The following is a 13,670-nucleotide window of genomic DNA, read 5'->3' on the forward strand; positions in this document are numbered from 1 at the left end:
GAGGCAATTAAAACAGGAGTTCTACAGTTAATTGCCAAACTAAAAGAAATACATGCAAATTTATCTTGGGCGGTTGCACGAAGCAGGAGATAGCAAATCGGCAGCCAGTTTTACACTCCGCCTGATTTTCTTTTCTACAAAGTAAAAAATTGAGCGGAGTGCAAAACGGGTGGCCGATTCGCTATCACTCAAGGCGAATTCATACCCTAAATGTACCTATAGCAATGAATTAAAAGTAGAATAATGCTTCTGTTGCTTTGCCTGTTCAATCATTTTCAGTGCAGATAGACTGTATACTGCACGCCCCTGCAACCTGACTCCATGTCCAATGCGTTGTAGCTGGACAGATGGGATTACTTCACCATTGCCTCCATTACTGTACCTGACAGGAATGCAGCATGCTTGGAATGGGCCAGCTGCATTATCATAGAATCTTAAAGCACAGCCATTCAGCCCATCGTGCCTGTGCCGACTCTTTGAAAGAGCTATCCAATTATTCCCAGTCCCCTGCTCTTTCCCCATAGCCCTACAAAGTTTTAGGGATGTGCTATCAATTTTCAAATTAAAAAGAAAATATACTTTTAAATATCCTCAGTAGAAATTAAGAGTAAATTGGATTTTAAAAAAAAATTGTTAAATTTATGAACCACTATTCCTTTAATAGAGTCCAAACATTACAATAATGACACAGCATTGAATCTTTTCAAAGTGAGTGATCTCTGGCAGCTGCATACCTACTTGTTGGTTTATTCAGCTGTAGCGAACAGCCAAGGGTAAGCACATAGGTTGCCAGGAGCTTCATGTTTTGCAGCTTTATGTCAAGATCTGGGGGGACAATCAAGTTTTCAAAGCAGCTTTTTGTTTAATGAAGATAAGTGCTTTGCTCCAAAGTACCAATTTATACCATGATAACAGAGCATAATAGATGATCCAATGTGACAATTTCAGCCCCACATTTCCAACTAATTTACACACCATAACATTTGGCTGGGGTTAAAATACTGAAAGTATTGTATATTGTCTCAATTTCAACCTTACCCGACAGGATGTTTATTGGATACTTTTGCAAATACAAGCCCCCTATTCATCATTGTCTATATTTTGATTACTTGACCAGATAGTTATTGAACTCTCTGCCATGGAGAATTTGATGTTAGCAAGTAAATTGTGCAGAGTGGTGATTTATTATATTATTTTCCATACAACAATTCTCTTTAGATGGAATTGGTTTATAAAAGACATCCTCTCAAAGCATTTTCTAGCGCAATTTGTACTGGTATATACCTAGGAAATAGGCCTGTTTAAAGCTCAGTCACTAGTAAAAGAAACAACAACTATCCCATTTGAAAGCTTGCAATAATGTTGATTTCTATTATCCTAATCATATCAATTCAGTCGGTGACCTTGAAACAAAAGCAATAACAAAGGGTTATGTCATAAAGCTTCCCATATCAGGATCTTAGGTTAAAGACTGAAATTCCTGGGGGTTCTACCTGTTTCCCACTGTTAGTCTGGCACGAGACCAGCAGAATCCCCAGGTAACTGGCCTGAAATGCTCATTTTCAGCCATTTACACCATTTCCCTGGGGGTTGTGTAAGAAAATGTATAACACAATAGGTTAACAGCTTGGCATAGGTAAAAGGCATCATGGGATAGTTAGCATATAGGGTTACAGTAAAGGAGGCAGTGTAGAAGGGGTACATTGGGCATGATTCGGCAGGACACTCAGCACATCTAGTGCGAAGTGATGAAAAATAGCTTAAGAATACAGAAGTTAGTACTAATATCTGTGTATTATGAAAATTTATTCTGTGTGATAGAGACTCATAGTTTAGATTAGGCTATTAGGATTCTGCCAGCTAAGCAAGACAGGAGATAATAGTCATGCAAAGTTCAGGGCAATTTAAGAAGAAAGGCAGGATTTATCAAAAGACTTGTGTAAAGAATTATGGTCTAGTTTGGAGACAGTGGCCCCGATCATTACGGGGAGGTGGGAAGGGTGCAGGTGAGGCTAAAAACAACGGAAGAACCCGACAAGGTCGAGGTCGCAGAGGTCCTGCCAGTCTTAATGGCAGGACCCTATTAACATCTTGTAGCTCCATCTCCCACCCAGCAGCCGACCAAATGGACAGCGTGGCCGGTGGGCGGGAGGAAACACCAGTGGCAGGAGGCTGCAGCGGGGACCCTTCGGGATGGTTCCCAGCAATTGGAAGGGGGTAGGTTGCCAATTGGTGGGGGTGAGGGGGGAAGCCTGCGATCAGTGCTGGGGGCGGGGGGGGAGGTCAGCAGTCGGGAGGTCCGCAATTGGGAGGGGAGAGAAGATCGGCAATTGGGAGATAGGCAGTGGGGAGGTGGGAAGTGGCCTGAGATCGGGAGGGCTGGGGGGGGAAGTTGGAGATCAGGCCAGGAGGGAGGGGTGGGGGACAGGGTGGCGATCTGGGCTGGGGGAGGCCAAAGGCTTACTTGAGCGGCCTGGGAGAGCACTCCTTCTCCTCCTGGCCCAAAAGGAGTGCTGAAACAGCCATTTATCTTGGGGAGCCAGCAGCTCCCGCCTCCGTTTGCTGCCCAGTTTCCCGATCCCTGGGAAATCCATGCAGCAACAGTTAACTTCAAATCAAACTCCCAATTGCGCTGTAGGAGCCCGATTTAAATATGTTATTAAGTGTCCCGCCTCTCCATGACGGGACACTTGGATACCGTGATATCCATCGCCGTAAAAATGCGTAGACACATGCATGGCGGATTGGGATCGCGTTCCGTGTATTTCCCTTTTTGACCCCTGCCCGTCGTGGGGGTTAATATCAAGGCCAGTATGTCTAAACTAAATTACTGATATCCTGAGAGAGAATGGATGATAACAAGTCAACTCTTTCAGCGCAGAATTTTTATTTAACAGCATAAACTGAAAAAAACATTTTCCTCCCCGCCACTTGTGCTTCAAAGTTATCTGCCTGGTTTTGATGCAGTTGTCATGGTGCACTCTGGATATTGTAGTTATATGGGAGAGGAGTGAAAACTGCAACTCCCATGATACATATCTCACAAACTCCCCAACCTAGTTAAAGAATCCAAGCTTAGTTCTCTTTAACGATGATCCATCATTTTCTATTTAAATAAATGGACAGAAAATTGGGGCTATGGAACCACAATTTCCCATCTAGCGCTCCCTATGAGTGCCTCAGCCCTTTTAAGTAAATGCAGGTTGTGGCCACTTGAGATTAATTGTTGTTTGGTCTGGGAACTTGGAATATCGGAATCAGCTGATCAATTTCAGGTTGTAGTTGAGAAGCACCATGCATTTTTTTAGTTTGTTTTATATCTGAAATAAAGGTTGACATCTGCAGTGCAACATCTGCACACACCGGCGTACAATTTTTAATATATTTTTAATTATTCCAAATGGTTCCTTAGACTCTGCATTGGCAACCACAGATGCTGTGTCTGAGCCAAAGCCTAGTAGCCTTTGTTCTCTGAGTTAATCAAATGAAAAGGCAGGAGGTAGTTCATATGCTGATTCTATTTCAACCACCCTGGAGGGGTTGCAGCTTACAGTTCCAATTACTGTCAGGTGTCAAAAACAGGCTATTAGATGACCATAACACTTCAGCTCACACCTTATTCACTTGAGTGTTAAATGCTGGGGGCGGGGGGAGGTCAGCTGTCTGCTCATTGGGAAGTAATTGTTTGACCATCAAATCAGGCTGCTTTTATATTAAAAAAAAGTACACCCAGATAATTCAGGGACACACTAATGGCCATCGATTCCTGGACAGGCTTTGCCTTTATCTTTCAGGTGTCTATGAGCGGTTTCATGAGGGTGATCAACCAGAGTATTTTCAACAATTCAGAGCTACTGGAAAGGACTGCAAAGGTTTTGGGCTTTTTCTTTTTTTTTTGTTTTGAAATAGTTTTTGTTATTATGCTTTTGATATCTTGCTGTACCTTTCTGCTCCTATATATTATTTAACATATAAATAAAACTGATCAAGTGGTTTTCACCTATATACGTTGTGATGTGTTAATCTCTGCCTGCCAGAAGGGATAGGAACGTGATGGGAATCCCATGTATTCTCCAGCAACATGTTCATGATTAAAGGATACTTTTTTATGTGCCTGCCAACCCATAAAAAAACTCTCACATAAAGGCATGGTTTCAATCCACATGAAACTTGACCTGTACATTGAAGTTACCTTTTAGCCACAACTGCAAGATAATAGTGTTAGAAAAAAGCCTGAACCATAACAATTGGTGGCAGCTAAAGTGGGACAAATATTACATGCAAACCAAACAGGCTGTTTAAAGTCTAAATTCAGATAAATTATCGGAAGCAAACAGAAGTTGCTATGAGCAAACCATCGTAGGTAAGGGAGAAAAATATGGGCAGAAAGGCTGATACTGTCACTTAGCGATAAAGCGCTTGCTGCATTTTCATAACTAGATCCGATGTACAGTGCAGATTATGATGTTGCAAATTATGCAGTTCTTACTGCTTTGACCTCATTCCAGAAGCATATAGGGATATATTTAAAATGTTAAAGAAAATGATGGATCATAGTTAAAGAGAACTAAAGGTAGAAATTAAAAATGTATGAAAATCGTGGTTAGAAGGAGAAACGTAATAATTTATAAAGTATGTGATTTAATGTTAGAAGATGGTTTTCTGGAAATTGTTTGAATGATTGGGGAGTGCGATTGCTTGACCAAGGGCTGAGGACCTGAAGTCAGATAATCATTTTAAAGCCTCATGAGCACCAAGGATCTGATGAGTGGGTGGAGCCAATGATGTCCCACAACTGTTGGCCACCAGGTGATTCATTGAACTGCGTGATCAGCTGGGGTGTGGTGAACTTGAGATTACAGAAAGCGATTCTAGGGACGTTAATTGTTCAATGGGACAGAAGTTAAACAATTATTGGTTTGACAGGGAATCTGGGGTGCAGTTAGGGAGATTGAGTACGGCCGTGAGAAAAGAGATTGTCAGGATCTGTGTCGCAACACTGATCGTCACAGAATGGCACAGTACTTATGCCTGATTATCATAAATGAGCAGCAAGCAGAAGGCTTATGTGATGTGTGTGTAGTCTGATGCTGGTTTGTTAACATTTGGTGTAGGGTAATCAGTTTCTAGATGGCAGGAGTGTATGCATTCATTCATATTATTTTGAGGATTAAAGATGTGCCTTTGGCCATAGTGTGGCTAGAGAGATCATCCTGGATGTGGGAAAAAAGGAGGAATTTTAGCATCATTGCAGCATTGGTGGGAATGATGTAAATGTTAATGTATTTGTAGTCTGTGCAATTAATATTAATATATCTGTAACCTAAATTGTTTTCATTAGAGATTATGGGTGATTTGATAGAAGTGTTTAAAATTATGAAGCGATGGGACAGAATGGATAAAAACAGAAGGAAACGTTTTTGTTTTCACTGCATGGGTGGTAATCTGGTGGTGCAGCTATGTGCCCATTCTCTAGGCACAAAAGTAAGGAAAAAGGGGGCAAAGGCCAGTTATGCCGCGACTCTGCCTCCTTTACATAGCCTCGGGATTTCCAGTGCCTTTCCCATGGCGAAGAGCTGGGCCTGCACCTGCAAAGCAGGCTCAGCATTGCTAAGGTAACAAGGTGGGCTGGGCTGTTTGCAGACTCCACCTCTGTTTCCTGTTGCAACATCCATATGGTGCCCAGAGGCAGGGGCACCCCAAGAAGTTGGCAGTGGTCTTGCACCAGGATTCTTTCAGAATGGATGGTCAGAAAGGGCCGGCCAGCAAGCCAAAGAGAACTCTAAAGGTAAGTACATTTTTTGTATATTCACCCAGTGGATATTCAGGTCTTCCAGCAGCAGCCAGAAGGCCTCCGAGGCTGTCAGACAGGTCTGCAGTTATGCTATACTTTCCTCTCCCTTTTGCCAGTGGAAGGCTCTGGCGGGGGCCAGTCTGTGCCAGTGGTATGACCAGCCTAAAGCTAAAAGAAACAGGAGATGAGTGTAAAGACTAGGATAAGGAATAAAGGTAACTGCCCAGAAATTGCTCTGAATGGTGAACCATAGATTTATACTAATCCACTAACTTACTGTGTGCACTTCCTCTAATAGGAAGTGGAGAAGAGCCCAGCCATGAGAGAAGTGAGAGGGTCAGTCTCTCTTCTTGGCCAATCAGATTGCAACATTTTTGACAAGCTGCAAAACTATAGGCTGCAACATTAAATCCAGGAAGTGAAAGGTACAACGTTAAAATCATGGTTAAAACAGTTATAGAGAGCGAAAAAAAGAGAGGGTAAAAAACAATCGAATTAAATAAAAGAGGCAGTAGAGAAAGTAAAAAATTAAAGTTTTTTTTAAGTTTTTAATTAAAAATTTTTTTTTTAATGACCCAAAACTATTAAAATAAAGAGTAATGAGACTCTACATTTTTAAAAGTTAATTTTTAATTGTTTGGCGGTCAGTGAGACATAACGTGCTATTAAAACTTAGTTTGGACATGGAATTTTTAAGCGTACCTGTTCTGTGGCATAATTAGTTACTTTCCAGCTGAGCAGATGAGCAAGTTGGTGCTGGTTCAATGATTTCTCTGATTGCAGCATGTGATATACCTTTAATTTGAAGCTGTCATATCGCTGCCGAACCAGGAAGAGCAAGTTCTGGATTTTCATGTTTCACTGCGCATGTGCGGACACCGGCACGTGCTCCTCAATTTCGCCACTAACAACGGTGAGCGCTGTTGAGCTCACTGTTCTTTTCTAAGCAATTTCTGGGACAAAATAAATGGCCAAAGAACAAATACAGTTATTAAACTAAAGTATAAAAGAACTGTTAAAATAAAGTAAAAGGAACAACTATTAAAGATGAATTAAACTGCCTATACAGCAATGTACACAGTGCCCAAAATAAAATGGGGGAACTGGAGGCAATAATCTGTAGCAAGGAACCAGATGTAATAGGAATAACTAAAACATGGCTACATAAAGAACAGGACTGGCAACTAAATATTGCAGGTTATAACATAATCAGAAAGGACAGGGAAGGAAGAAGGGGGGATGGAGTAGCTGTACTAATTAGAGATAACATAATGGCAGTGGAAAAAAGGGACCTAACGAACAGAAGGATAGAAACAGAATCCATACGGATTGAAAGATAAGAATGGATCAATCATGCTAATAGGGATATACTACAGAACTTAATAGTGGAAAGGAGGTAGAGGAAGAAATATGTAAGCAAATATGTGAAATGAGTAAAGGGCTTGGAATAATAATCATGAGAGATTTTAACTACCCCCAAATAAACTGTCAAGAAGAGGTAGGTAAAGGGATACAGGGAATAGAGTTTTTACAATGTGTGCGGGACTTCTTTCTTATCCAATATGTAAAAAGCCCAACAAGAGAGGAAGCACTGCTGGAACTATTAATGGAAAATGAACCGGAACAGATAGGAGAAGTAAGCGAAGGGGAACATCTAGGCAATAGTGATCACAACATAATAAGGTTTAAGATAAAGATTGAGAAGTACATAAGTAAAACAAAGACCAAAGTAATAAATTGATAAAAAGCTGATTTTAAGGGGATGAGAATGGAACTAGGGAAAATAAATTGGAAAAATTTACTGACAAACAAAGAAATAGAACAGCAGGAAACATTTAAAACTGTGATCAATAGAGTCCAGGAGAAATATATCCCACTAAAAAGCAAAACAAAACTAGCCAGTAATGATACACCATGGATGAATAAAGAAATAAGGGCAAAATTGAAACTAAAGAAAAAGGCATACACTAAGTACATGGACAATAAAGGAGAGGAGGGCAAAAGGGAATATGAAAAGGTTAGGAAAGAAATAAAAAACATTAGGAAGGCAAAGAGAAACTACAAAACTAAATTATCAAGGACTATAAAAAGAAATAATAAGTATTCTACAGGCACATAAATAACAAAAGAAACATCAGGATAGGAACAGGGCCACTAAGGGATACACATGATAAACTCACAGGTAATGATAGCAAAATGGCAGAAATATTAAACTATTACTTTGCCTCAGTATTTACCAGGGAGACTAACATTGTGGGCATAACATTAGAAGAATAGATCAAAAAAGATATAAAGACATTTAAGATAGAAAGGGGGGAGATAATTAATAAACTAATTACATTTAGAGAGAATAAAACCCCTGGTCTGGATGGATTACATCCATGCATATTAAAAGAAGTTAGGGAAGAGATAGCAGAGGCACTATTACATATATATAAAAATTCATTAGAAAATGGAATAGTGACAGAGGACTGGTGGACAGCTAATGTGATTCCTATATTTAAAAAGGGAGATAGAACAGGTCGAGGGAACTATAGACCAATTAGCTTAACATTGGTGGTAGGATAGATAATGGAATCCTTACTCAAAAATGTAATAGAACAACATCTAGAAACTGAAAATATAGTAAAAATTCAGCACAGATTTCAAAAGGGAAGGTCATGCTTGACCAACCTTATTGAATTCTTTGAAGAAGTAACAGAAAGGGTAGACAAGAGTAATGTAGTAGATGTAATATATTTGGATTTTCATAAGGCCTTCGATAATGTACCGCATAGGAGATTCATGACTGAGGTCAGAGCACGTGGAGTCAGGGGACAAGTAGCAGAATGGGTTGCAAGCTGGCTACAAAACAAAAAAACAGAGAGTAGGAGTTAAAGGTAGTTACTCAGACTGGCAAAAGTTGGGAAATGGTGTTCCACAAGGATCATTGCTGGGACCACTGTTATTCACCATTTACATAAACGAATTGGACTCGGGAATCGGAAGTACAATTTCAAAATTTGCAGACGACATGAAATTGGGAGGTATAGTTAATACTGAGGAGGACTGCAACAAAATGCAGGAAGACATTAATAAACTTGCAGAATGGGCATGTAATTGGCAAATGAATTTCAATATAGATAAGTCTGAGGTATTACATTTTGGAAGGAAGCATAAGGAGGCCACATACTGCTTGGATAATAAGAGTCTAAATAGGGTAGAGGAGCAAAGGGATCTGGGGGTACAGATACACAAATCATTAAAAGTAGCGACGCAGGTTAATAAGGCCATATTAAAAAAAAAAGTAAACAAAGCATTAGGGTTCATTTCTAAAGGGATATAATTGAAAAGCAGAGAAGATATGTTAACTTTGTATAGAACCTTGGTTAGACCACACTTGGAGTACTGTGAACAGTTCTGGTCTCCATATTATAAACAAGAGGCACTGGAGAAGGTGCAAAAAAGATTTATTAGGATGATACCAGAACTGAGAGGTTATACCTATCAGGAAAGATTGAGCGGGCTGGGGCTCTTTTCTCTAGAAAAGGGACGACTGAGGGGTGACCTGATAGAGGTCATTAAGATTATGAAAGGGTTTGATAGGATAGACGTGGAGAAGATGTTTCCACTTGTGGGGGAGACCAGAACCAGGGGCCATAAATATAAGATAGTCACTAATAAATCCAACATGGAATTCAGGAGAAATGTCTTAATCCAGAATGGTTGGAATGTGGAACTCACTATCACAGGGAGCAGTTGAGGCGAATAGCATAGGTGCATTTAAGGGGAAGCTAGATAAGGGAGAAAGGAATTGAAGGATATGCTGAATAGGGCTAGATGAACTAAGGTGGGAGGAGGCTCGTGTGGAGCATAAACATCGTCATGGACCTGTTGGGCTGAATGGCTTGTTTCTATGCTGTAATTCTTTGTAAAGTTCGCGTTAAAGGCTCAGGGCACCAAGATGAGCCACAGCCTGGCCTGGCACTTTGGGTTTGCTGCTCCTGTCCAGTGCTGGAGCAAGGACTTACTAGGAAAATTGGACCCACACTTTCCAACAGGGGGTGTGGCATGGTGCAAATGGATAGCAACCAGGAACAGTTGATTTCCAACCCCCCTCCTTTCCCATCCAAACCCAGTGGCACTGGGATCAATTGCATGACCCCCAACTGAGATTAGATTACTCAGCATAAGCCTAGGACAAATCTGTGACTTTCCTGGTCTGAATGGCACAGTATCACATGGCATGGTGCATTTAGTCACATCGCCATTATAGGAGTCAGTCTCAGGATTTGCTAGTTACTGTTGCTAACGCTAGTCACTATGCATTGTTCTTTTCCATGTAAGAGCCATTAGTTATGAGAAATCAGTAATATTCTAGAACTTTCGTAAGTGGCACACAGCCATTGAGACAGGATGTTTTCTACAAATGGAATATCTCCAGATAATTTATTGTTGTCAGTGGTTAACTACACACTTGGCTATTGAAGGGGGTACCAGTAAAAGGCAGACTGCACATTTCCGACTGAAACATATTATAGCTAATTGTTCTGGGATGTCCCTGAATATATAACAGTAGCCTCAGCAGAAATCTGTTAGATTCCCTAGATGCATGCTTAAATCAGGCTCTGGCAGAGTTACATTTTAAAATGTTGTGCAGTACAGCTAGTCTAAACAAACTCCTGCAGATTCTGCCCACCGAAATGATAAAGCAGAGGGGGTCTCAAAGTTTGCTATGTGTATACTGCTAACTGATGATGATGACATGGTGGTTAAACCTTCCAGGGATATAGGAAGGTTTATTTTGTGATGGGGCAAAGGTACATTATACCACTGGATAAATGTTAAGCTTTCCTACAAGCTGATACTGCTGGTGAGTCCATTGTAGATAACTGTAGAACTGTGGCCTGGACTTTGTGTTTACCCTCGCTGATTTTTCAGTGGATCTGGAGCAGGCAGGTTATAACGTTGCTTGGGGACGTGCTCTGCTGCATCCCCATCTCCTCCTGCACCCATCCAATCCCCGTTCCCCAGGCCCGGCAGCAGCCAGTGAAATACAAATCAGAGAAAGACGTCCTCGGATATATTTCTGCCCTTTGAGCACTGGATGCACACGATGTCTGTTCGGCCTAGACAGCCAGTGTCTGATGGATGGTGAAATTTTTTTTTTGCCAGTTGGGGTAAGCCGTCTCAGAGTGTGACCTAGCACGGGCCTAAAAGGAGTCACCAAAAAAAATGGCCAGAAATTTGGTAAATTTTGCAGGCTGTCTTCAACTTTATGATGTGGAAAAAGTTCACAGGAAAACTCCATTCCTGACCTGCCATTTTTCCCAGGCAGACCAGAGATCCTGCCTCCAGTATCAAATGACCCTGAGGCCAAATGTCCTGGCGGGGTCAGGGTGCAACTCTCTGGTAGGTGGAAGTCCCACTCCCTCCCCCACCCCCCTCCCCCCCAACAAAGCTGCATCCCAATTAACAAGTGTAGAAAATCTAGGCCTGTGTTACTTTTGGGTTTTATTCATATACAGTTGTAGTGGAAATTGCTCTTGTCATGTATTTGGTGAGTTTGCAATGGGCTAGGAAATGCAGTGCTTAACAGGCCTCTACGAAAAACTCCAACACACGGTTTCTAGGGTTGTCAGATTTGATTGGACAGATTCCAGGTGGTTTCATCACATGACCTTCCGCCTCCGACTGCCTCGACCCAGTGCTGCCACCATTGGTCACCCATCATGTCCATCCACATGGTGCACCATCTTCCCACGTTAATTAGAAAGCGAACAGATTCTTTGTTATCCCGTTAGATGATTCTTGACTGTCGGTCAAACGGCCTTTCTTCCCCCATCTCTGATTTTTTTTTAATGCCACAATGATTTTTTTCTCGGGTTGTTCGCAGCAGTTTCTGGGAGATTAATCCTCAATTTCTGGAGACACAGGACAATCCAAGATGGTTGGCAAGCCTGACGGTTTCCCACCAGTTAGGTTGTTTCTGTAGCTGCATTTTCCCTTACTAGGTCCCTCTTCAAAACTGTTTTGACTATTGACATCATTCTAGAAAAAAATTAATTTAAATATGGCATGTAAATGTTAAACTTCAATTTTGCTGTCTCTGAAATCATAATTATTTGTATTTCAAAGTCAATTTCTTGTTTTTATTAATCTTACATGTCACTGAATTTCACTGATATTTGTAAATTATTAAGGACTTGGTCTATCATTATTATGAACACTGATATGCATGATATCGTTAACTGATAGTTAAACTCTCAATGAAAATAGTAACATTATTTTTTATTCATTCATGGGATGTGGGCGTCGCTGGCGAGGGGGGCATTTATTGCCCATCCCTAATTGCCCTTGAGAAGGTGGTGGTGAGCTGCTGCCTTGAATCGCTGCAGTCCGTGTGGTGACGGTTCTCCCACAGTGCTGTTAGGAAGGGAGTTCCAGGATTTTGACCCAGCGACGATGAAAGAACGGCGATATATTTCCAAGTGGGGATGGTGTGTGACTTGGAGGGGAACGTGCAGGTGGTGTTGTTCCCATGTGCCTGCTGCTCTTGTTCTTCTAGGTGGTAGAGGTCGCGGGTTTGGGAGGTGCTGTCAAAGAAGCCTTGGCGAGTTGCTGCAGTGCATCCTGTGGATGGTACACACTGCAGCCACAGTGCGCCAGTGGTGAAGGGAGTGAATGTTTAGGGTGGTGGATGGGGTGCCAATCAAGCGGGCTGCTTTGTCCTGGATGGTGTCGAGCTTCTTGAGTGTTGTTGGAGCTGCACTCATCCAGGCAAGTGGAAAGTATTCCATCACACTCCTGACTTGTGCCTTGTAGATGGTGGAAAGGCTTTGGGGAGTCAGGAGGTCAGTCACTCGCCGCAGAATACCCAGCCTCTGACCTGCTCTCGTAGCCACAGTATTTATATGGCTGGTCCAGTTAAGTTTCTGGTCAATGTTGACCCCCAGGATGTTGATGGTGGGGGATTCGGCGATGGTAATGCCGTTGAATGTCAAGGGGAGGTGGTTAGACTCTCTCTTGTTGGAGATGGTCATTGCCTGGCACTTGTGTGGCGTGAATGTTACTTGCCACTTATCAGCCCAAGCCTGGATGTTGTCCAGGTCTTGCTGCATGCGGGCTCGAACTGCTTCATTATTTGAGGGGTTGAGAATGGAACTGAACACTATGCAATCATCAGCGAACATCCCCATTTCTGACCTTATGATGGAGGGAAGGTCATTGATGAAGCAGCTGGAGATGGTTGGACCTAGGACACTGCCCTGAGGAATATGTCTGGTACACCAAACATGGTAACATGTAGCCTAGTTACACTGCAATTAACTTTGTTGCATCAACACAAAATTGCAGCACAACTGGCTTTATTTACATTAATTTTTCAAACTTTTTAGTATTCCCAAAGAGCCAATGGACAGTTAGCTCTTTGCTAACATTAAAAATTTAACTGGCATTTGAACATCAGTGAGCGAACTTCTGCTTTGCCTGACCAGAGAGTAATATGGAGCTGGCAATTAGTGTCAAACATGCATCTGCTGTATTATAGGGCTGGCAATCACTAAATAATTTTGTGGTCAACTTTTCATATAGAACCGTTTGCTTGTTATCTTTATTTGAAGGGTGGTCACAAATGACCCAGCTATATATTGTAGGTTTTGCATAGATTCTATATGGTCTTCATACACTGCACCAAAGTAGAACCTGTTTTATAATTGCGGTATCTGTCAAATAGCTTCACACTTTAGGGATTTGGAACACAAAAGGTTAAAATTTAGGTTTTGATCTCCGAAACCTCAATTTGAATGCTGCCTAAAGTAATGGAATGAAAGTCCTGGGCAGTCTGCTGACTGCAAGGATCCCAAGTGAAATAAGTTTTGATAGTTCATAGTGAGCT

This window comes from Heptranchias perlo, chromosome 1 (genome assembly GCF_035084215.1).
Source record: "Heptranchias perlo isolate sHepPer1 chromosome 1, sHepPer1.hap1, whole genome shotgun sequence".
NCBI classification, from domain to species: Eukaryota; Metazoa; Chordata; class Chondrichthyes; order Hexanchiformes; family Hexanchidae; genus Heptranchias; species Heptranchias perlo.